Source organism: Hyperolius riggenbachi, chromosome 3 (genome assembly GCF_040937935.1).
Source record: "Hyperolius riggenbachi isolate aHypRig1 chromosome 3, aHypRig1.pri, whole genome shotgun sequence".
Taxonomy (NCBI): domain Eukaryota; kingdom Metazoa; phylum Chordata; class Amphibia; order Anura; family Hyperoliidae; genus Hyperolius; species Hyperolius riggenbachi.
In genome coordinates, this window is record NC_090648.1 from 272,978,358 (window position 1) to 273,002,799 (window position 24,442).

Genomic DNA, 24,442 nt, shown 5'->3' on the forward strand with positions numbered 1-24,442 from the left:
CATGCATGGAAGCTGCATATTTCTTAGTTACTCCTACTTCCAAAAGACAGTGCTAGATAAATCACTACTGCACTTGCTTTATTTTTCATTTACTGTTAACGGGGTAATATTTTTTGAGCAAAAAGGGGCTTTAAATAGGGAACAATTATTGAGTGACATATAATAAATTCCCTGCAGCATCACACTTACTAAGAACTGAGTTTTAAAGATACTGCTGCTTTAATACAGAGTGCAGCCAAGAAGATTAAAAACTATAATCCCAATAATTATCTTTTCGCTCTAATATCTCTTCATTAACATGAGGCAAACACTCAGCATGTACCATGTAATCCGATAAAATAACAAAATAGTTTTTTTTTTCTCTGAGCCTCACACTAAGAAGCTGATTTTTTTGTTTCAGTATTTATAAGTAGACACAAAAACGTGGGTAAGCGTAATACGGAATGTAGCTGAATGCTGGTAAGAGTCTTGACATTATTTCCATTGCCATTAATAATTTTGTTCTTGATTTTTAGAACAGAACGGCCTATTACCTTTTTGATATTTAATCTTTAATGCATTTTCAATGAGAGAGTCTCTCTAAATTAAAGCAAACCTGAAGTGAAGATAAACTTATGAGATAACTAATGGTGTATGTTTTACTAATGTTATATACAAGATTAGTATCATAGAAAAGAGACTCATATGATAATTTTCACTTTAATGGCTGCATGGTTGAGATTGCATTCTGAAAAGTGGCCTTTACAGTATAATATTAAAGCTGCTTCACAGAGTAGCACGGCAAACATAAGTAATTAACTTTTGAACTTTTCAGCTCTGAAATGTTATTGGATGCATTTTTTTTCTACCAGATAAAGTTTCTTTGACTTCCATTTACTTGTCAGGAAAGTGGGCTGAATTTGACTAGCTGTTTTTTGTCTGTTCTATTTTATTTTGTAACTGTTCCTTTCCAGGAAAACAGAAAGAGACTCCAGACATTGTCTTAGTAGTGTTAGTACTATATGTACCTATGTTTATTGCATCATGTTGCTTGTAATTTATGGTATGCTTTAAATTCTTTCTGTTCCACTATAGAACAAAAGAGATTTGAAAAACCTGGCCTTGATTTATTAAATATTATATGCTGTTTTGTGGCAAACATTTATAAACATTGCCACTTAACAGCAGACCATTTTAATATATCCAAGCCATGCTTTTTGCGTGGTTTTTATTCTTCAATATTTTCTAGCCTGACAAAGTTTGGTCCATAAACAGCAAAAGATTGCACTATGAATACCAACTGTACATTTCATAATGTACAGTATATTCTATAGTATCATCAGGGAGCATGAGGAGTTGCCTTTGTGAATATAAGCTACACACTACCGATTACTCTATAGTACAATGTAACAGCTTGGTTGCAGTTTAGAAGCCATTATTCTATAGTTCAGCTAGATTACCTTGTAGCAGCTATTATTCTCCTGGTATCTCTCAGTTACACACTGTACCTGTAAACATCAATGTTTTTGTTTCTCATTTTTGATATTCTTCGTGTTTTAATGCAAAACCATTTGCTCGTTTCATGACAATTTAGAGTGTGCTTACATATTTCTGGACGCAGCATGTTATAAGCTTTACAGAAAGCAAAAAAAAATATTCTAGCCAAAACTGTTGCAGGAATTTTGGCAGGAATATTGGACACGCAGCAATAGGAAGTGATGCCAAGCAATGTTTACAGTAATTATAGTACATTAGCCACTCATATCCTTTATAGAGCTTTTTACAATTATATACACTATAAATAATTGAAATAAATGTGATATTAATATACTGTTCATTTATACTTGAAAGAAGAAATACATTCCATTACTTATGAGTAAAAATGCATTTAAAATAAAAGCGTAAAAACTGCTTTTCTCCAACATTGTCATCTATTCTATTTGATATTATGCAACCAATGCCAACAGGTGCTATGCACCAGAATGCATTTTAATTCAGTTTTATTGCGTTTAAATCTTAGTATATGATAAGATTACATTATAGTTACATTTTATTTGTTTGTGTACTTGGAATAAAGGTGCAAGAAAAAATAGGCACCATATTATGCCCATAGTTGAATATTAGTAAATATATTGCTATTCTATTATTACTACTGCTCCCAGTGAATGTCTATATAGCAGCTCACAAACACACACCTACCACCATCCTTGCAGAGTTTGGCTACATAGTAGCAGAACTTCTCCACCGCTAATGTGCTTGGGCACCTCTGGTGTCTGCTATTTTTTTCTGGCTGTAGCCGGTATATGCCGGATTTAACATGAGCCTCTATAGCAGTGTCAAATTTCCCTACAGCTCGGGTGGCCAAATTTTCCGCTTCAATTTTCATTATGTACAGCATAATGAAAGAAAAGACAAAATAACAATGATGACTAATTTTTGTACTAATAAACATTCATTTTACAAAATGCTCTCTTCATCTTCCAATATCAGTGTATTATTTTGTTTTCAAAACAGAATTTGACCTTCTTAAAACTGAAGTTATTTGCAATTATTCAGGTTGGAGTGAGCTCTGAGGTGTCCCACAGTGCATTACAGCTGAGTATGCAAATCATCCCTTTGTTGTCCACGAAAGCTAAACATACCACCAGTACTATAACAGTGAAGAGGCGGCACACAAATGACTTGCTAATTAAAGCATGTATTGATAGTGGAGCAACACACTCAATACATGCTTTAATTAGCAAGCCATTTGTGTGCCGCCTCTCCACTGTTATTGTACCTGGTTGCTCAGGGGGGTGACCTGAGTGAGGTGTAGCACCGTCAACGCAAGGAATATTTTCCCTGCAGGATTTCCAGGACCATGACCCAGTCATTTAAATCTTGTTCGTTATACCACCATTACTGCTGAAATGCAATGATGTGTCAGCTTGTTAATATAACAGAGCCAAACTATTTCAACATGCATACAGACTGTTTCAGACTGGTTGTTCCTCATCAGTGCATGGCATGGAATAATATGGCTCTGTGGGGTAAGGCTTGAAACATCCGTAGTTGCAGCAGAGCAAGCTCATGGTGAATTAGAACTCCTAGGAGCGTGTAAGGGTCTAAAAAGGACCAAAAACCCTCTTACTAAAATGCTATGCAAAACATAATTGTGCCTTCTTAAAACTGAAGGTATTTGCGATTGTTCAGGTTGGAGTGAGCATATGGTGTTCCACAGTGCATCACTGCTGAATATTAATATCATCCTTTTGCTGTCTCTTATAACTAAACACACCTCCAGAACTGCTGGAATGCAATTAGGGAAAGCAATGATGTGTAAGCTTGTTAACAATACAGGGTTTTCAGTGATTAATAACTTGTGTATTATGGGTGAGGCAATATTCTAACTAGGCATTATTCCTGTCAGTTTTTGACTAGATGACCATAACCACTACATTGCAAAAGTGACTTCTAGCAGCAGTGTACATGTAAAACAGTTCTGGCACCCCACATGCTACTATAAACGTGTAATGTGTCCATTTAGGTACTTATGCACTGTACTGCAACCCACAGATATGTAAATGGACATAGATTTGTTGCAGTTGTCTAATGCAAGTCTTATTTTCAATGTTCAACAACACAACATTCTGGGGACAGTGTGAATTGGCCCTTAGAAAAAATATTTTATTTTGCTTCCATCTGCTACTGTTGCACTTAAAGCAGAGAGACATAGGCATTGTCTTATCACAAGTAGGTGTTTCAGCCAGCAGTGATGAGCAAAAATTACGATATTCCTTTTGCATACATTTTTGCGAAAATAATGAAAAATTTGACACTCAAGCGAAAATCCCATCAAAAATTATTTTGTAATTTGTTTGGGATTTTTCACATTTTTAGTAAGTTTTCGTACTAAAATAAACAATTTTATTTTCTCTAAATTGAAAATAGCATTTTCAATAAGAAATTGACTTTAGCGAAAATTCACAAGCAACACTGTCAGTCACAGGTTACATGCAGATTGTCACAATAAGTGGCCAATGTGAGGGTCAGCGTACATTCTTTGTAATGTTGTTGTATTTTCTAACTATAAAACAGAAACAATCTCACTAAAATAAAGTTTTGTATCAATCACACTGATTTCTGTCTCACAACCCACCAAGTTCTCCTTTCTGTGCTAACCTTCTAAGTACTCTTTTACCTTTTTCTTTTCATATTATTTAAATTCTGTGAATAAAATCATGAGAGACAGAGTAAAATTAAAGAGCACTGGTACTTGCAGGCACAGTGCAATGCCCATTCCACATTAATAACAGTCCATTGAAAGCTGTGCAACAAGTTCTGGCAGGGCCTGGCAAAGGCAGAGTCTAGAGAGGCTCCAGCCTCAGGGTGCACAACTCACTCACCTATTATTCCTCTATTGTGTTTGAAGCAGAGAGAGGCCTGGTGCACACCAAAACCCACTAGCAGATCCGCAAAATGCTAGCAGATTTTGAAACGCTTTTTCTTATTCTTCTTATTCTTCTGTAGCGTTTCAGCTAGCAGCTAGCATTTTGCGGGGAAGCGTTTTTGGTGTAGTAGATTTCATGTATTGTTACAGTAAAGCTGTTACTGAACAGCTACTGTAACAAAAACCGCCTGGCAAACCGCTCTGAAGTGCCGTTTTTTCAGAGCGGTTTGCGTTTTTCCTATACTTAACATTGAGGCAGAAACGCATCCGCAATCCAAAATCTGCAGCAGCCCGGGAGTATGCGTTTCTGCAAAACGCCTCCCGCTCTGGTAGCACCAGCCCATTGAAATACATTACCCTAGCGGATCCACACTCGCAAGCGGATCGCAAACCACAGCAGAACCGCTCTGGTGTGCACTAGGCCAGAAATAAGAAAAGGGGATACATGGCAGTGACCATGAGCCAGACAACATGGCAGTGACTATGAGCCAGACAACTAGAGATTAAAGTGTTGGGGGGGTCGGGGGCCCTGGGGCACCTCTTAGTCTAATAGCAATCAGTATGTGATGGCTAGGGTGGGGGGGATGTAGGGGGGCGCACTTTAGTGTCTCAGTCTTGGGTGCTGGAGGACCTTGTCCCGGCTCTGAGTGCTGGCACAGGTACAGACAGAAGGACTGTGCTAAGGCACTTTGTGCCATGCATTTCCAGTCCCATACAAGTGCCTGCTGCAGAAATAGTAAAGTAATTAGTAATGTACAAGAATAGGTCAAATATATTTGCAAAGACCTTCTTCCACTGTCAGAGGCAGGTTCAAATCCCCTGAAACCCTATAGATTGTATATATTTGCTTATTTAATTACCTTATTCATGGAAATGAGAAAAAAAAGGCATCAAACAGGAATTGGGAAGAGACACTGGGTGGCTGAACACTGGTAAGATAATGTAATAGTGATTTTTACCTACAGAAAATGGTATTTAGATCAGTGTTTTATTACTTCAGATAGGGCAGCACGGTGACATAGTAGTTAGCGCTCTCGCCTTGCAAGCGCTGGGTCCCCGGTTCGAATCCCAGCTAGGAGTCTGCAAGGAGTTTGTATGTTCTCCCCGTGTCAGTGTGGGTTTCCTCCGGGCACTCTGGTTTCCTCCCACATCTCAAAAACATACAGAGAAGTTAATTGGCTTCACACCCAGAAATTGGCCCTAGACCATACATGCACTACACGATACATACACATGACTATGGTAGGGACTAGATTGTGAGCTCCTCTGAGGGTCAGTTACTGACAAGACAATATACTCTGTACAGCGCTGCGTAATATGTCGGCGCTATATAAATACTTAAATAAATAAATAGATATGTTATGTAGCTATGTAACTATATATTGCATTTACCTTAGACAGGGAGTAAGGACATGGAGAAAAACTGTCCATACATTTTAATGGCACAGCATTTCATTTGTGTTCTTGCAGTTCAGAATTGCTTTAAGAACTAATTGGCTGCATCTTCCCTGTAACGAATGGGAAATGGCTTATCCTTGACAAGTGTTTTAAAGCATAAAAATAATCTCTCTTTAACATTGAGATTCACAGCAAATACAGTATTTTTCCTGAGGCAATAGAAAGACATTCAAGTTTGGAGCTCAGAAAATTACAACTTTTTTTTTTAGAACTTGCACAAGCAGATGTCTATAAGTAAATATGTTGTTTGTGTACTATGATCATGTACTGCAAATTTATTTTTAAGGATGCATACATAAATGTACTATTATCTGGGAGGATATGACATAATATTTGATGCTCTCAAACATGGGAGTTATTGATTTACAGATTTAAGAATGATAGAATGACTTTGAGGTTAGATCTTTATAACTAGTAAAAAGGCCCGCCCATTAAAAAACGGGTACTAGGCCAAGGCCTCTTACATCCCTCCCCCCACAACTCACGCACAGACAGGTGCCGCGATCCCTTCTCCCACCACTGTCCGAAGTATATGCACACAGGGAGCTGTTGCTTGCTTGGCAGTTGAAAAAAGCTGTTATTTCCCACAATGCAATGTGATTCACAGACAGCAAATGGTCTGGAAGCACGGACACAAGCACACAGGCGGACACAGGAGTTTTAATATATAGGACTAGTAAACCTAAGCCCGTTTAAAAACAGGCTCTAGGTCTCTCTCACCACTGCCACCGCCGCATATCAGCACGCGCACACCCGCCGTGTGCGCACCCGCCGCGCAACGGCCATCCGCCCATTCCCCCTGGCCCCCTCCTCCTCCTGTCCCAACAGCTACACATGCGCAGTAGCCAAAACACGGGACAGAGGGACAGGAGGATGACACAGGGACAATTAGGGTTTTATTACATTTATTATATAGGATAGGATGGGCACAGTACAAAACAATGATGAAGTTTAACTGATAAAATTAGTTGAAGGCTATATTATACAGACAGTGTTGTTACAGAAAAGATCATTGGCTTCTCGTTGAAGACATGATCTTTTCCTTACATGCACTTTGATTGGTTCAGGGATGATTTCTCCCCTTTCACCAATCGTGGCTCTCCGAGTTCAAATGGGTATGTGCAGCGCGCACACGCATGCGTGGTGGAGGACATTTAAAACATCTGTTGTTCTGTTAAGAGGGACTCATGGGACGTTTTTAAATGAAGCTTAAACCAGTAGTGGTTAAGTGAAATGTATATTTTATTAAAAATGGCGTCTGTATTTATACGATACAGTATTTTTGCATCCACCTCATTTACAGTGTGCATTGTTTTATTTATCTTGTTATCACAAGGAAAGAAGAAAACGTGCACCTTCCGTCCGTTGCTTGGCGGTGTTTAATGAAGGAAAGCGACGGCCGTTTCGTGTCACTCGGACACTTGGTCACTCGTTCCACGCTGCATGACCAAGTGTCCGAGTGACACTTGGTCATGCAGCGTGGAACGAGTGACCAAGTGTCCGAGTGACACGAAACCGCTGTCGCTTTCCTCCATCAGTGCCCGCCACCAACCTCCTCCACCATGAAAGCCACACAGGTCAGACTATGATACATATTGCCTGTTGTATGATTTTCCTATGAAGCCATAATTGACACATTAAACACCGCCAAGCAACGGACGGAAGGTGCACGTTTTCTTCTTTCCTTGTGATAACAAGTTCAACAGTTTTTTTTCCTTTTGCATACGGAGCACACGTCCCACAGTGTTTTTTGTCAAGGCTGGAAGTATCTGGCACGAATGGTGAGAGACTATTGATAAAGCCAGACTCCCTTTTCACAGATTTCAGAGAGTGCCGCACTCATTTTCCTTTTTCTTGTTTACATAGATATGGTTTTATTTATACACAAAGACATGCATGATATGTTAAAACATTTTTAGATCAAACAAATACATGCACAATTACACTTGCATGCATACACACATACATATACAGACAAATACACATATAAACTTACATGCATATATTCATATCTGTCTACACATGCATACAATAGCACCCATGCATACATATACACATACACATATGCATGTATCCTAACAAAGAAAAGCAGCCATACACAGGTAAATGAAACATTGCACTGCAAATGGCTGGATATGTTTGTCTCGCTCTCCTACAGAAGTTGCTACCTTGTCAGTTACCAGAATCCTCACAAGCAGCAGCACCTCTCTCCATAAAGCAAAAAGAGTTATGAAAGTTCCTGGTTTTCCTCTTCTGAACTGCAACAGCTGTCTACTTTGTCTTTTGTGTTGCTCCCCTACATAGACAGCAGCAGCTCCACAATGAAAGGTTACAGTTCTTTCCCAGACTACTAAAAGGTGAGAAGAAACATGCCTAGATGGCATATGCCAAAAAACGGCCCTGGTTTGCAGAAACTTTTATAACTGCTCCAGTTGCTCACTTTATTTATGTGTATCTATCAATGTATGATTGTAACTGTATTTATTTATTTTTTTCTATCTATAATTTTAATGGTAGAAACCTGTATTCGTTGCTGACTGGTCTCCTGAAAGCGTTTTACTACTTGGTTTTAGCATTCTCATCCGTAGAGGAGTCTCATATAGATTATAGACGCTCCCGTGTCCATTTTTGTTACAGTTCTTAGAAATTCACTATAAAACAGCTCTGTAGCTTACTTAATTGCTTAGTGTACTTGATAACATTTGATAACGCCTACAACTCGATGCTGCTATTTACAGCTGTCACATAAACATGTCACAGCTGCTCTCCTGAGTCTTCAATACTATTATTGCCTTGGCTCTAGCAGTTATTTGTGGACTTCATCTTTTCTAATATATTTCGTCAAGATTTACTTTTGTCTGCTGCACTGTGAAGCACCATATTAAGATATCTAAGAATGACACTCTTCAATAAGCTTATCCTAGATAATACTAAAGCAGGAAGGGACAGTCAGATTATCTGAAATATCGTGTCATTGTAGTCACAATTTTCACTCAAGTAGCTACAAAGACTTGTTTGTTTTCAATCAGTGATTCAAGTTTTGTCTCTAACATTGTAAAAAGGAATCAAATATTTCAGATACAGGTATGCACTATGCATATTTTCAGACAGTGATACTTGTGTTTAAGAACTTTAATTCCAAGGTATAGAGGTTTCCTGCTGAAAAACTAAAATACGATACAGTTAAACTAGCAAACTTAGGATTCATGTCTAATTGTTAATTTTATTTTTTTGTATAAAACAGGTAGTTGCCACCAGTTCCCTAGAGAAATTGAATCCCTTCTATGTATTTCATATTCTTATTATGGGTATAGGAATATATAGTTTTGTATGACTCCAACCTTAATTCACTTCCACTCCTACCTTATTTCAGGGATACTTGCCGTCTCCCCAAACCAACTCCATACTCATCTACAGTGGTCCTGAGTAGTGATGGAATGAACTGTTTGTAGGCATACAGTTCACAATAAAACAATGGCAAACATTACTTGAAGTTTGTGTCTGCCCTATACTTTAACATGGGTGTGAACGCAAACTTTGCAAACCTTCGCCATTGGTTGCTGCGAACTGTTCACTTATGAACAGTTTGTGCCATCAGTAGCTCTGGGGGTATTGTACACTGCCAGTTTTTCCTTGCACTAGCGTATCACCAGTTAACCACTTTAGGATCCTTGGTACGCATATCCACGTGCCTTTAAACTTCACGTGCGGATCAGGGGCGTAGATATGCGTACTACTGCCTTACCGTCGCGTTCACGATCCCCGCGCTGTTTTCCGCCGATCCACCATCGCAGCCCCCTCCATCTGTGATCAGGATGTGAGAATCTTTTGATTCTCAATCCTGATCACCGTTCCGGTGTCTTCGGAGAGCTTGTTAAGTCGCATAAGCTCTCAGACCCGACACTTCCGTGTTCGGCTGTGTTCTATTAATAGAAACACGGTCTCAATAGCACCATCTTGCGGCCAAAAAGTAAAATACACCTATTTATGCCACTATACTGTTTTCCATAGCAAGTTTATTATTATTAATTTTTTATTTTATTACTTTTAACCCCTTCCATCCCTGCCCCATAGTTACAGAAATAAAACACTTGTTAAAAAAAAAATTAAAAAAATTACATCATTTCATTTTTTTTTTACATAAATAGTTACCTTAGGGACTTTTGTAATATGGATGTCATGAGTATATTTTTTCAAAAAAAGTTCTTGTAATAAGTGAAAAAGTATTAAAAATCCCTAAATGGAAAAATGCTCCTTTATTTCCAGATAAAATATTATCACCATACATTGTACTAGGGACACAATTTAAACGTTGTAATAAACCGGACAAATGGGCAAATAAGATGTGTGGGTTTTATGTACCAAAGCACATGTTATTTTAAAACTATAATGGCTGAAAACTGAGAAATAATCATTTTATTTCTTCTTTTCCTTATTATTCCCTTTACAATGCATATAAAATAAAATAATTTAGAGCAAAAACTACCACCCAAAGAAAGCATAATTTGTGGTGAAAAAAACAATATATAGATAATTTCAGTGTGATAAGTAACAATAAAGTTATCGCTGAATAAATGGGTGGAGCGCTGGAATGTGAAAGTTGTTTTGGTTTTTAAGGGGAAAAACCTGTGATCCTGAAGCGGGCTGGCCCCACACATCAGCCATCTGTTTACACTCCTAAGTGACTGCTTGAATTGCTTTGACCACGACCATTTCTGGCAGCATGGCTACAGAGGAAAACATGCAGCCAGACTCCTCCTCCATCAGCCCTCAAACCTTCAATGACTGTATTTTAACATTAATTCAGAGTCTATAGTATGTATAGATTGTTTTGTATAGAACTATATAAGCTAGGCCTATTTAGCATTGAGTTTCAAGCAACCAGAAACCACACTTATCCAGCATCAGCATCAGCCTATTCCCCTCAGTGATAGATAACCAAGACTACTGTATAATAACACATAAAGCAGCACAATGTTTTTTTAGGTATACTGTGACTATGTGCTAATTAAAACATGTGGGCAGAATGTAAGGTTTGTTATCTGTAAGGCTAATGTATTCAACCATAATATAGCTATAATTTACCATGCATAAGTACACTTGTATATAATATACTTGACTGTGTCTATTATTTTTGGTAGTGGAATGTGACTGTTGTCAAACAGGATATAGCTGCTATAGCCATACCTAGTATGTATATGGTATTTTCTACTGATCCACCACCTGTGTACAGATACCCAGCAGAATCAAAGTTGATTCTCTTAATTCAATTGTTACTAATTGTTATGGTTTTAAAATAAGCATGTGTTTGTTTTTGGTTTCTTAGTTATCAGGTATGACTTTATTCTGCTCTATTTCTGCTCTTCCACACTGAAAAGAAGCTATTGATTATTTTCAATTCCAAATGTATTTGAAACGGACACCTCCATTAATGTACAAAAATAGACATGACAGGGATGATATTACTTAACATCAATGAAGATTAAAGGACATAGAAAGGACCCATAGAAGGGCATGCTAACCGGAAGACAATAAGATATGAGGCAGATAGAAAATGTGTTCACAGAACAAAAGTCAAGCAGTTTATTTTCTGTTTTGTTTATTAGGATAATTCCTTCTGAATTCATATATGACCAACAAATATCCAGAGTCATTTTTACTTTATAGTTGACTTTTTATAGATTTTGCCATTGGTAATACATGTATTTACTTTTGTTTAGTTTTTATATTTTAAACACATTGCATGTAATAAATACTTTATATGCTAATGCTTAATTGTGGACTAATATTTATTATATCTGATATGGCCTCTTTCATTGCAGTTGTATACTGCCGGTAAGTCTTGGGTTGTCTTTATCATTTTTTGTGCCCTTTAAGTGAATATAATGATGGTGACCTCCTAAGATTCTGACATCTAATCAATTGCAAACGACACCAATTATAATTTTCTATCTCGCTCAACCCTCATGGTTGACAGCTCTTTTGGTGAAAGGTTGAAAATGAGATTGTTTTAGCTTCATTGTCTCAATGCCATTTAAAATGACTCAATTTGATTGTGATTACTTAATCACTGAAGCATTGTGAAATAAGCTTCTGTCTAATATTTTCAGAAAGCTGAAACATTTCTAGGATTGTAATAATATTTGTATCTATTTGTGACTGATTTAAAATGTTATCCTTCTAGTTTCAATTTTCTTGATAGAGATGTATAAGTAACACAAGGACTACAGACTACATACTTACCAGGGGTTTACCATCATTTCATAGGGATGCTTTAAATGTGGAATTTGGCTTGTGGTAGAGTTAGTGCATTATATGCAAAGTCCTTACATCCTTTTTTTTGGTATTGTTTTTTTTAAACAAAAGGCCATCTTTGTTGGTAGAAAAAGACAGCCTTACACAGTAGTTACACACATTTAGACATGGATCATTGAATTGAAAGGAATTTCCCCTCCTCTCAACTTCTGTACATGTAAGTGGCAGGAGATACTACTATAAAGAAGGGCTTAATTACATAGATGCATATCTGTACACATTAAAGTTGATTTATGTGAGGGGTTTCACAACAAGTAAGCATATGTCATTACAGGGGTGTCTTCTTGGTATACTTTTTTAATTTAAAGGGAAGGCCTAGGAAGATTAAAAATCAAAAATCTACTTACCTGGGGCTTCCTCCAGCCCCTGGCAGCCGTCCTGTGCCCTCTCTTCACAGATCCGCTGCATGACGGTGGCCTGGGGTCTCCTCCAGTACAAAATGTCTCATGCGCTTCAGCGTGTGGCTCACGGAGTCAAGCTGACATCATCCGGACTGTACTGCAAAGGCAACTGACATCAGTGCAACTCCGTGATCCACACGCTGAAGCACAAGTAAATGCCGAACTGGTGAGGTCGGCATCTGCACTGGAGGGTACTGGGAGCCATGGGAGCTGCGGCGAGGGCACAGGACAGCTGCCAGGGGCTGGAGGAAGCCACAGGTAAGTAGAGTTTTGCTTTTTAATCTTACTGGACCTTTACTTTAAATGTCAGTGGTTCATGAACTGAACTAACAGAGCAGTATGTGAGCAGCACAGTTATGTTGCACATTAGTCATCAGATAAAGCAAAAGTTTAGAGTAAAGCTTGTAATTTATTAACTAACTCAATTTCAAGATTTATATCAGGCCAAAAGCTTATATTTGTAATATATTGAGTTGACTAAAAGATCATTGTAATGATTTTTTTTTTTAAATTTTTTACTTTAAAGTAATTCTTTGATGGACCTGTCACATTTTTTCCATGCTTATTTTCCATGTGTGTTAACTGTATACAACTTTGACGATAACCCACTAGACTTGCAGTGTTCCCCAACCCTGTCCTCAAGGCCCACCAACAGTGCATGTTTTGTATAAATTCACAGAGGTAGTTAATCAGCTCTGCTGCAACACTAATTACCTCACCTGTGAATGTTTGTGGTTTCCTGCAAAACATGCACTGTTGGTGGGCCTTGAGGACTGGATTGGGGAGCTCTGCACTAGAGGGATATGTGTATTTTAGTGTGGTTACCTTATCACTGATAAATGACTGTTAAATAAAATAATATCAGGTTATTATAATTTCTGTAGGGTTTTAAACTGAGCTTTAGAAGGTAAAGGAAGTAGGAAAATAATAGGCAGTGAGCTATGGCACAGTGGCAAAATGAAGTGCCAATGGGTCTTAGAAATGGAAAGCCAGACCCATGCTCCCCAAGCTGATGAAGATGTGAGGAAAGCTGGTACAATAGTAAATAAATTGCTGGGTATAGTCTACTACTTTGAAAACGTTTTTAAGAGAGGTAAAGACTTTTTACTACTTCCAGTACAACAACTTTTTAGTATCAGGCCTTATTTTTACTTTACTATCCGTAACTGCTATGCACCCCATCCAAAGTGATAATGTGGATGGAGTAGTGGTATACAGTGGACACTGTGCAGCAGTTTAATATTATGCTGGAGAGCAAATCAAACGTCCAAGCACTGTATTAAAATAGCAAACAGCTTTATAGTAGTAAATTATATATATATATTATTTGAGTTGAAAGTTCGTGATTAGCTCATGTCAACTAAATCACTTTTTAAGTGGACCTGAACTGTTGCACAACACAGAAAGAGAACCTGGAGAAATGAACCGTGTGTATTTAGATAGTTTAGCCTGTCCAATTCCCCCTCATCTGTGACTAATCACAACTGTAATTTGATCTCTCAGCTGTGTCCGCTGCTAATTTGTAAACACAGGATTTTAACCCTAGGGGCCATATGCAATTAATCTTTTCACCTGAGTTTTCTCCTAGGTGATATTTTTAAACTTGTCAATAAAATGCCTTTTAAGCCCCTAGAAGGCAAGAACATGCTCAAAATAATTTTGATAGTACTTTTTAAGCAACTTTTTGGTACTTTTTTAGTTGAAAAGTACTGGCAAGTTATTTAAAATCAAATTTGAAAAATTATCTCCTAGGAGAAAACTCAGGTGAAAAAGAGAATTGCATATGGGCCTATGTCTGCTTCCATGAAAGCAGGAAGTAGACACACTGCAGATTAATTGCAGTGTTTGTATCAGCTGTAGCAAATAAATATTTTTCCTTGAAGGTTATTATGCTGTTCCTTATCTTTTAGAGCAGAGATGAGGTTCTGACTTCAGGTCCACTTTAAGTATCTGGCTAAAAGACTTTTACTGAGGAATTTTCCCCATGCACTCCCAGAGCTTTAGGCTCTCATCTTCTTCATCTCCTTGCAACATCATATAGACATCAAACAGCAGCTGAAGCCTCACCAACAGAGTTTGTTGTACAGATGTACCTGATGATGGTTGTTTAAAGAGGAACTCCAGTGAAAATAATGTAATAAAAAAGTGCTTCATTTTTACAATAATTATGTATAAATGATTTATTCAGTGTTTGCCCATTGTAAAAGCTTTTAAATCCCTGATTTATATCCTGACATTTATCACATGGTGACATTTTTACTGCTGGCAGGTGATGTAGCTGCTGCTTATTTTTTTGGGCAGTTGGAAACAGCTGTAAACCACTGGTGCACGGAAGGGGGTGTTCCGGGTGTCTGGAACCACCCCCCTGCACCGAGACCAGAAGTATGTGTGTGCCTCGCACCTCACGCTGCCCCCTGCCTCGCTTGCTGCTGGCGGCGGGCGTACGTGGACCAGGCAGAGCTGCGGGAGAGAGAGGACTTTCTACTTACGGTGCCTGGATCCTGCGCAGCTTCTATGTACTTCCTGTCCCAGCCGGCGTCTGTTGCTATCGTAACAGCCGCCCCCAGTGATGACGTAACCGCATGTCATCACAGGGGGAGCTCTTACCGATGCGACGCGCGACGGGAGAGGCTGAAGATAGACGCTACATGCAGGATGAAGGCAGGTACGTGGAAACTCGGTATACAGAGGTGCCAGAGTAGAGTAAAACGTTTTAAAAACCGCTTAAAAGGAGACGGGGATGTTAAGGTGGACTCACCTCCCTCTTACAAAAAAGGAAAACTCACTTGAGTCTCAATAAAACAGAATTGTCAAACAATTTATTCAACTCCACAAATGCAACGCGTTTCGCGGGCGTGACCCCGCTTCCTCAGGCAAAAATGGGAGCACAACTCAGTGGGTCAAGCAATAGGTTTGAGCGCCTCTGTTGCTTGACCCACTTAATCGGTTTTTAAAACGTTTTACTCTACTCTGGCGCCTCTGTATACCGAGTTTTTGCTGATCTTCTAGTCCACCCTGGGTGGAGGGGTGCATCCCCATCTACTATCTACAGAGAGCGACTTCTTAACCTGAGTGGGGTCAGGTCCTAATGCTCCCCACCTGCATTTAAAGTGGTTGCCTATGGGTAACCCATGTTTGTGAGTATATATATATATATATATATATATATATATATATATATATATATACATAAAATTGTATTGAACTCTTCATTTTACCTGACAATACTGCACCATATTGGGCTCTCGATTCTCTTTTTGTTTTTAAGCAGGTAAGTGGAAACTCCTCTCTCCCCGTCCCCCCCACCTAACCTAACTAATTTATACTGGAGCATATACCTATCTAATCTATACTGGGAGACATATACCTATCTAATCTATACTGGAGGCAATACCTATCTAATCTATACTGGGGACATATACCTATCTAATCCATACTGGGGACATATACCTATCTAATCTATACTGGGGACATATACCTATCTAATCTATACTGGGGGACATTTACCTATCTAATCTATACTGGGGGACATATACCTATCTAATCTATACTGGAGGCAATACCTATCTATTCTATACTGGGGACATATACCTATCTAATCTATACTGGGGGACATATACCTATCTAATCTATACTGGAGGCAATACCTATCTAATCTATACTGGGGACATATACCTATATAATCTATACTGGGGACATATACCTATCTAATCTATACTGGGGACATATACCTATCTAATCTATACTGGGGGACATATACCTATCTAATCTATACTGGGGGACATATACCTATCTAATCTATACTGGAGGCAATACCTATCTATTCTATACTGGGGACATATACCTATCTATTCTATACTGGGGACATATACCTATCTAATCTATACTGGGGACATATACCTATCTAATCTATACTGGGGACATATACCTATCTAATCTATACTGGGGACATATACCTATCTAATCTATACTGGGGACATATACCTATCTAATCTATACTGGGGGACATATACCTATCTAATCTATACTGGGGGACATATACCTATCTAATCTATACTGGGGGACATATACCTATCTAACCTATACTGGAGGCATATACCTATCTAACCTATACTGGGGCATATACCTATCTAACCTATACTGTAGGCATATACCTATCTAAGGTATACTGGGGGCATATACCTATCTAATCTATACTGGGGCATATACCTATCTAACCTATACTGGAGGCATATACCTATCTAACCTATACTGCGGACATATACCTATCTAAGCTATACTGGGGGCATATACCTATCTAACTTATACTGGGGGCAACTATATGGGCTACCTATACTGGGGGGACCTATAGCTGGCTACCTATACTGGGGGCACCTATACCTGTCTCCACATTGGGGGCGCATTTTACGCCCTCTCCCTGGGTGCAATTAAGCCTAGAAACTGCTAGTATTTGGCCGCACCCACATCATGTTTTGGCCACACCCAAACGCCACTTTCAGGAATCCCCCCCCCCCTTGAAAATCCTGGATTTGCCCCTGTAAACAGCGATTTCCCACAATGCAACAAGGTTCACAGACTGGAAACTGCCAGGACCATGGTCCTCAGAGTTTCCTGTGGGAGGGGCTTCATCACAATATCAGTCATACAGAGCCCCCTGATGATCCATTTGTGAAAAATAATAGATTTCTCATGTAAAAGGGGGTATTGATTGAGGTGAAGTTCAATTCTTGGTCATGGTTTCTCTGTAAGACTGTAGCCCGTAGTGTTCTATTGCACTCTGTCAATACAAGTGTATTTGCAGAAAGCCGTGCAGCCTCATTTGTTTTGTTTGAGTGTGCCCTATTGCATCCAGGAGGGCAACCTGGAAGAGGTGAGCACTGGCTGACCCAGATTCCTTTCCTACTAGTAACAGGAGTGGTCTGCACCTGTGACAATGCTTGTGCTTGTGGTAAACAATGCTCATTGTCTGGAAATCCTACTGATCCTCTGCCTCTAATATTTTTAACCATAGACTCTAAACAAGCTTGCAGATCAGATGTTTCTGACAAAATTCTGACAAGATCAGCTGCATGTTTGTTTCAGGGGTGTGATTCAAACACTACTGAGCAGAAAGATAAGCAGACTGTCAGGCAACTGGTATTGTTTAAAATATAATAATGTATCTCACCTCTAGTTCCTTCCTTTTACATTTTCAGATAGTGTACAATGTTTATTTTGTGCCTTGAGTGGGGACTTAGATGCAATTTGTTGATTAATGAACAAATATCGTATTTGTATCATATAATAATTTACTTCAAAAAGTCTTTTAGTTTCATTTTCCATTGGGTTGATTGAGAAGGCTAACCAGATTAACAGTATATAGACTATATGCGTGTGTGTGTGTGTGTGTGTATATATATATATATATATATATATATATATATATATATATATATATATATATGGGATCACATGCACAGTATATATGAAATGGTGCTGGAATTCTTGTTGTTTTTATGTGCACACCTCCCTTAATACGCTTATTTAGAAACATAATTACTTTTTATGCTACAGCATATACATTTCTTGTCTTCTAGTAGTGTCTATTGATTGTGCATTTATGGTTTGACATGAATAACTGGAACCTGTGTCTTTTGAATGATTAAAAGCTCCTGGTAAAGTGTTTTGGGCAAAGTATTGTATCTTTAGCAACACATCATTCTACTAATCTGACATTTTTCTATTAGCACACTGGGGAAGGTTTAGTGATGTCTTTCTGGGTACTATAGTAAACACATAATCAATATTTATGTCCTCATTTTTAGTCATTTTGAAGGTAAACAATATAATCCCTTTTGTATTTGTAATTTATTGACCCAGCAGTTCTTGCCAATCACAGTAGATCTCTCACTGCCAGTTATTTAAAGCTCAGCTTGAGGCATAAGGATATATATTGTCTCATACCTAAGTAAACACACTTCCCAAATGTTGCAATTTTATGTGTCAAACAAGGTTTCTTAATCTAAACATTTTATGTAAAAAATGCATTCATGTAATCTTAAGCAGCCTAGGTTTACAGCAGTCTGTGAGCTCAGGATTTGTTACTGATTGGCTCTGCATCATAATGCTGTTGAGGTTGCAAGCAGACAGAATAACAACAGTGTATTCTGTTGGAAATAGACCAGGACTTCTTCGGATACTAGATGCAGATTCAAAGCTATCTCAAGATTGGTTTAAGATCAGTTTCATGCAGCACTGGATATAGTCTTTTAACCATTTAAGCCTTTTGGACGTATCAGCTAAGGCTGATGCCGTGCTGCTGCGTGCTCCCACAGTTCCCATTCATTGATCTAAGCCCCCCTTAGAAAGACCGATGGCTTCTATGAGAAGCCGCAATCTTTCTAAAGAAAAAAAGTTTCACGTTTCTCATAGACAGCCAGGGCCTTGCTTGTATACTCTCGCTTGTGACATACAGCCAGGGCCTTGCCCGTATACTCTCGCTTGTGACAGACAGCCAGGGCCTTACCTGTATACTCTCGCTTGTGACATACAGCCAGGGCCTTGCCCGTATACTCTCGCTTGTGACAGACAGCCAGGGCCTTACCTGTATACTCTCGCTTGTGACAGACGGCCCGGGCCTTGCTTGTATACTCTCGCTTGTGACAGACAGCCAGGGCCTTGCCCGTATACTCTCGCTTGTGACAGACAGCCAGGGCCTTACCTGTATACTCTCGCTTGTGACAGACAGCCCGGGCCTTACCTGTTTACTCTCGCTTGTGACAGACAGCCAGGGCCTTACCTGTATACTCTCGCTTGTGACAGACAGCCAGGGCCTTACCTGTATAATCTCGCTTGTGACAGACAGCCAGGGCCTTACCTGTATACTCTCACTTGTGACAGACAGCCAGGGCCTTACCTGTATACTCTCACTTGTGACAGACAGCCAGGGCCTTACCTGTATACTCTCGCTTGTGACAGACGGCCCGGGGCCTTGCCCGTATACTCTCGCTTGTGACAGACAGCCAGGGCCTTACCTGTATACTCTCACTTGTGACAGACAGCCAGGGCCTTACCTGTATACTCTCACTTGTGACAGACAGCCAGGGCCTTACCTGTATACTCTCGCTTGTGACAGACAGCCCGGGGCCTTGCCCGTATACTCTCGCTTGTGACAGACAGCCAGGGCCTTACCTGTATACTCTCGCTTGTGACAGACAGCCAGGGCCTTACCTGTATACTCTCACTTGTGACAGACAGCCAGGGCCTTACCTGTATACTCTCACTTGTGACAGACAGCCAGGGCCTTACCTGTATACTCTCGCTTGTGACAGACGGCCCGGGCCTTGCTCGTATACTCTCGCTTGTGACAGACAGCCAGGGCCTTACCTGTATAATCTCGCTTGTGACAGACAGCCAGGGCCTTACCTGTATACTCTTGCTTATGACAGACAGCCCGGGCCTTACCTGTATACTCTCGCTTGTGACAGACAGCCAGGGCCTTACCTGTATACTCTCGCTTGTGACAGACGGCCCGGGCCTTGCCCGTATACTCTCGCTTGTGACAGACAGCCAGGGCCTTGCCCGTATACTCTCGCTTGTGACAGACAGCCAGGGCCTTGCCCGTATACTCTCGCTTGTGACAGACAGCCAGGGCCTTACCTGTATACTCTCGCTTGTGACAGATGGCCCGGGCCTTGCCCGTATACTCTCGCTTGTGACAGACAGCCAGGGCCTTGCCCGTATACTCTCGCTTGTGACAGACAGCCAGGGCCTTGCCTGTATACTCTCGCTTGTGACAGACAGCCCGGGCCTTGCCTGTATACTCCCGCTTGTGACAGACAGCCAGGGCCTCGCCTGTATACTCTCGCTCGTGACAGACGGCCCGGGCCTTGCCCGTATACTCTCGCTTGTGACAGACAGCCAGGGCCTCTCCCGTATACTCTCGCTTGTGACAGACAGCCAGGGCCTTACCTGTATAATCTCGCTTGTGACAGACAGCCAGGGCCTTGCCCGTATACTCTCGCTTATGACAGACAGCCAAGGCTGGTCTTTTGTGTGCCAGCCTGTATGTTACTAATGTTACATGTATTAATTTACACATACAGTTTATTATCTCATTAGTTAATTTTTACTTCAGGGTCACAGTAATGTTGAAGTCAGGCTGCACAGTTGAAAAACAATGGATGTGAAATATCTTTCATATCAAAGTATTTGGCATCAGGTACTGCCTAGACACTCACATAATCATAACCAGCGCTGTGACCTTGCTTTCTTTCTTGCATTTGAACAATGCAGTGTGGTCATAGGCCTTATGCAGCCTGCTGATTATGTAGTAAAGTGTAGCAAAACAGTGATGAAGTGATCATTATGTATCTACCCACTGTTTATCAAGCTTCCATAGTTATACTGACAGCACTGTGCTATGTGGTAAAGCCATACTGACTCAAAGTGAAAACCCTAAGGCAGATGTGCAGAAGATTACACAATACTGACTGTATTGCAAAATACATTTTGTCATTACTTACTGAACTGTGATAGATAGATAGATAGATAGATAGATAGATAGATAGATAGATAGATAGATAGATAGATAGACAGGGCAGTTATTTAATAAACAAAGCCATCTACAACAGTACAAGTCAAATACTGACTGATGTTTTTTCATTGATGGAGACTAACAGTAACAATTCTGCTTTTTTTGAATTGCTTTTTTTGTGCATCAGGAACCTTGATCAAAGCAACATAGAATAGCAACAGTAGTTGCAATGTTTAATACAAACATATACTCAATTTCTTTCACTAAATCCCAAAGATCCTCAGCAAATGAAATGTGCTTAAAATAAGATTATTGTGTATAATGCCATCTGCGGCAAAATGACAAAAGTAGCATTTTAATTAACTGCTCAATTTGTTACATGGGTGACTATGCTTTTGCTGTTTTAAAAATGATTATCTCCATTGCGTCCTCTTAAGAAGAAATATATGGCAGTTATAGTTACATAACCAGTAGAAGTAATAAAAGGAACAAAAATATGCATTAAGATATCTCTCCACATTTACAAGCAAATTTCAGTGAAGGAGAGCTGCATAAATTGAGAAAATATCACCAGCATAAATATGTCAACCAAAGCCATTGTTGTTATAAAGTAGCTATGAATTTGTTGTCCTTTGATTACAGCTTAACATTGTTTAACCGCAATTCATTTAAATTGCAAATACCTGTAAGTTAGTGCTTTTTTCCCATCACTGTTGTTATTTTGGAGGAAGGATATAACTAATAAATATTCATTGTCAGTATTTGCAGTATTACTGTAAAAATTAGAAAGATTGGCAAATTGCCTTGGGAGGTTTAGAGGCTTAGAGCCTGAGTTATGAATGCTGCATGAAGCTGTGATGAACGATGGTGATTTACAGCTGGTATAAAAAGCCTGTTCACAGACTCACTGAAGGGGCTGGGCCATGAGCAGGTGCATGAGTACATGCAAAAAGGGCTCTGGGGGAAGTTTGGGTGCCGGAAATAGCCAATAGTACAATATTGGAAATTTACTGATATTCCACTATTGTACAGTAGTAATTCTGATGGTAAAATATTGGTATATTTTACTGATATTTTACTATTGCTAAATCTAACTCTATTCTCGCACAGACTCATTCCTCTACTGATGCCTAACCCTAACCATTCCCCCACTGATCCTTAATCAACCCCCAATGATGCCTAACCCTGACCAATCCTCCACAATGCTAAACCCTAACTGATCCCCCGACTGATGCCTTACCATAACCAAACATACTGTCTGTCCTTGTATTTTTTTGTGTGCGTGTTTGCATTTGTTAAGCAACTGCCAAGACAAATTCCTTGTAGGTGTAAACTTACTTGGCAAAATAAATTGATTCTGATTAACAAACTCTAACCTTAATCAACACCAATCCAACGATATCTAGCCTTTACCAATTCCCCCCACCGGTTCCTAACCCTAACCAACCTCCTACTGATGCCTAAACCTAACCTACCCCCAAATGATCCCTAATCAACCCTAGCAAGCAATGACTAACCCTAACCAACTCTCTACAATGCCAAACCATAACCGATCCCCGACTGATGCCTTACCCTAACCAAACCCCCAACAAATCAATGTAGATACACCTAGCACTGGCAAAATGCAGCAGGGATGGATTAAAACCACACCTGGACTTACCTGCAGTGTGCTCCAATACACATCCACATTTGCAATCCAGAAAGAGGATAGAAAGATGGGCACGACTGCATAAAAACCCTTTATTGTGGCTGGGTGGACACAATGGCTACAGCAGTGTGTGTGTGGGGGGGAGATGTCTGACAGCTGTTTCACAGAGATTAACTTTGTTTCATCAGATCTGATGAAGCAGAGTTAATCTCTGCAAAACAGCTGTCAGACATTTCCCTCCCCCCCCCCCCCCCCCACACTGCTGTAACCATTGTGTCCACCCAGCCACATTAAAGGGTTTTTTATGCCGCCATGCCCATCTATCTATCATCTTTCTGGATTGCAAACCTCCAACAACCTCTAACCAACACCGGTCCAACGAATGTTGAACCTTTACCAACCTTCCCCTCACCAGTGTCTAACCTTAACTGACCGCCCTTTGATGCTTAAACCTAACCTAGCCCCCATGATACCTAACCTTAAATGCCCCCCACCACAAACCAGCCAATTAATACATCGTTGTAGTAAAAAAATATTGAGAGTGCCAAGTTTGCATAGCGGGTGGCCCTGTTGCCTGCTATTTTGTCAGGTGCCGCAGGCTCCCAAATTTCCCTCATGTACGGAGATTAAGATGGGCACCTATGGGGCAGTGAATCCCATGGCGCTTCGAGCACCCAGATTTCTTGCTTCCACATGCACGCCCCATACTGTCACCTTGAGATTTCACTATATTACTTCAGGCCCTCACCAAGTAGCTTTATGCAGTGCTTTTCAGCAAATAGTTGGTGATGCTGCATTTTGAAAGTGGAACTTGTCAGATAAAGGGTTCTTTTTTAAAAAACATCCCTTTGTGGTCCCAGACATATTACATCTAGATTTAGACATAAAGAACAACATACTGCACCCATCTTTATTAACAACTTATGTCACCATTCAAAGATTAGCTGGCCAGGCAGGTGGAGTTGATCACCCAGGGACTCTTTCCCACCAACCAACAATATATGACATGACCCTAACACTGGGAAAGTGGACCTGCAAGGTATCCCTATCTCCAGTATCCAGAAGCTGGTGATGGTAATAGAATAATGGGGTTACAATGCTATCTGCTCACACATTATACAAGTAATGTATGTGTTGTGTGTGTATAACACCTTTAAAGCAAACTGTGTAATGTGCTTTATGTAGTTTGCGTATCACCTTTTAAAATGTAAACTATTACATTTTATCTGCACTCATTATTGTCTGCACACATTAGCCATATACTCTTGAATTTTACCTGAAATGAACCTGAGACAAAAGTCGTCTCAGGTTTTATACTCACCTGGGGCTTCCTTCAGCTCCCTTGAGGCTGTACCATCCCTTTCCATCGTCCTGGGCTGCTCCTGTCCCTCACTGGATGGCCTAATACTGTGTCCAAGTCACCCTTCGACAGGGGACAGGAGCGGCCCGGGGAGACAACGAGGGACCAAGCAGCCTCAAGGGGGCTGGAGGAAGCCCCAGGTAAGTATAAAACCTGAGATGACGTTTGTCTCAGGTGCACTTTATGGATCAAAAAAGCCAATGCAATGTTGCGATTAGCAACACGGCAGGGACAAATGGCTGCACTAAAATACCAATTCACGGATGCTTAAAAAATAGTCTGGTATGCTATTGCAATCAAACATCTTGTTCAACAATCACATATATAAACAAAAAAT

General features: G+C 39.9%; 1 protein-coding gene and 1 long non-coding RNA gene across 3 annotated transcripts in view; one reads left to right on the top strand and one right to left on the bottom strand.

Annotated features, from left to right (window-relative positions):
- Nucleotides 1–5,909, bottom strand: part of LOC137563634 (uncharacterized) — a 37,839-nt gene extending 31,930 nt beyond the window's left edge. Inside the window, exon 1 of the long non-coding RNA XR_011030394.1 lies at nt 5,801–5,909. This is a non-coding gene — a long non-coding RNA (uncharacterized lncRNA). The remainder of the gene's footprint in view (nt 1–5,800) is intronic.
- The window catches only part of TAFA5 (TAFA chemokine like family member 5), a 657,885-nt gene that overhangs the window by 563,720 nt on the left and 69,723 nt on the right, over nt 1–24,442 (top strand). The gene's annotated exons all lie outside the window — the stretch shown is intronic.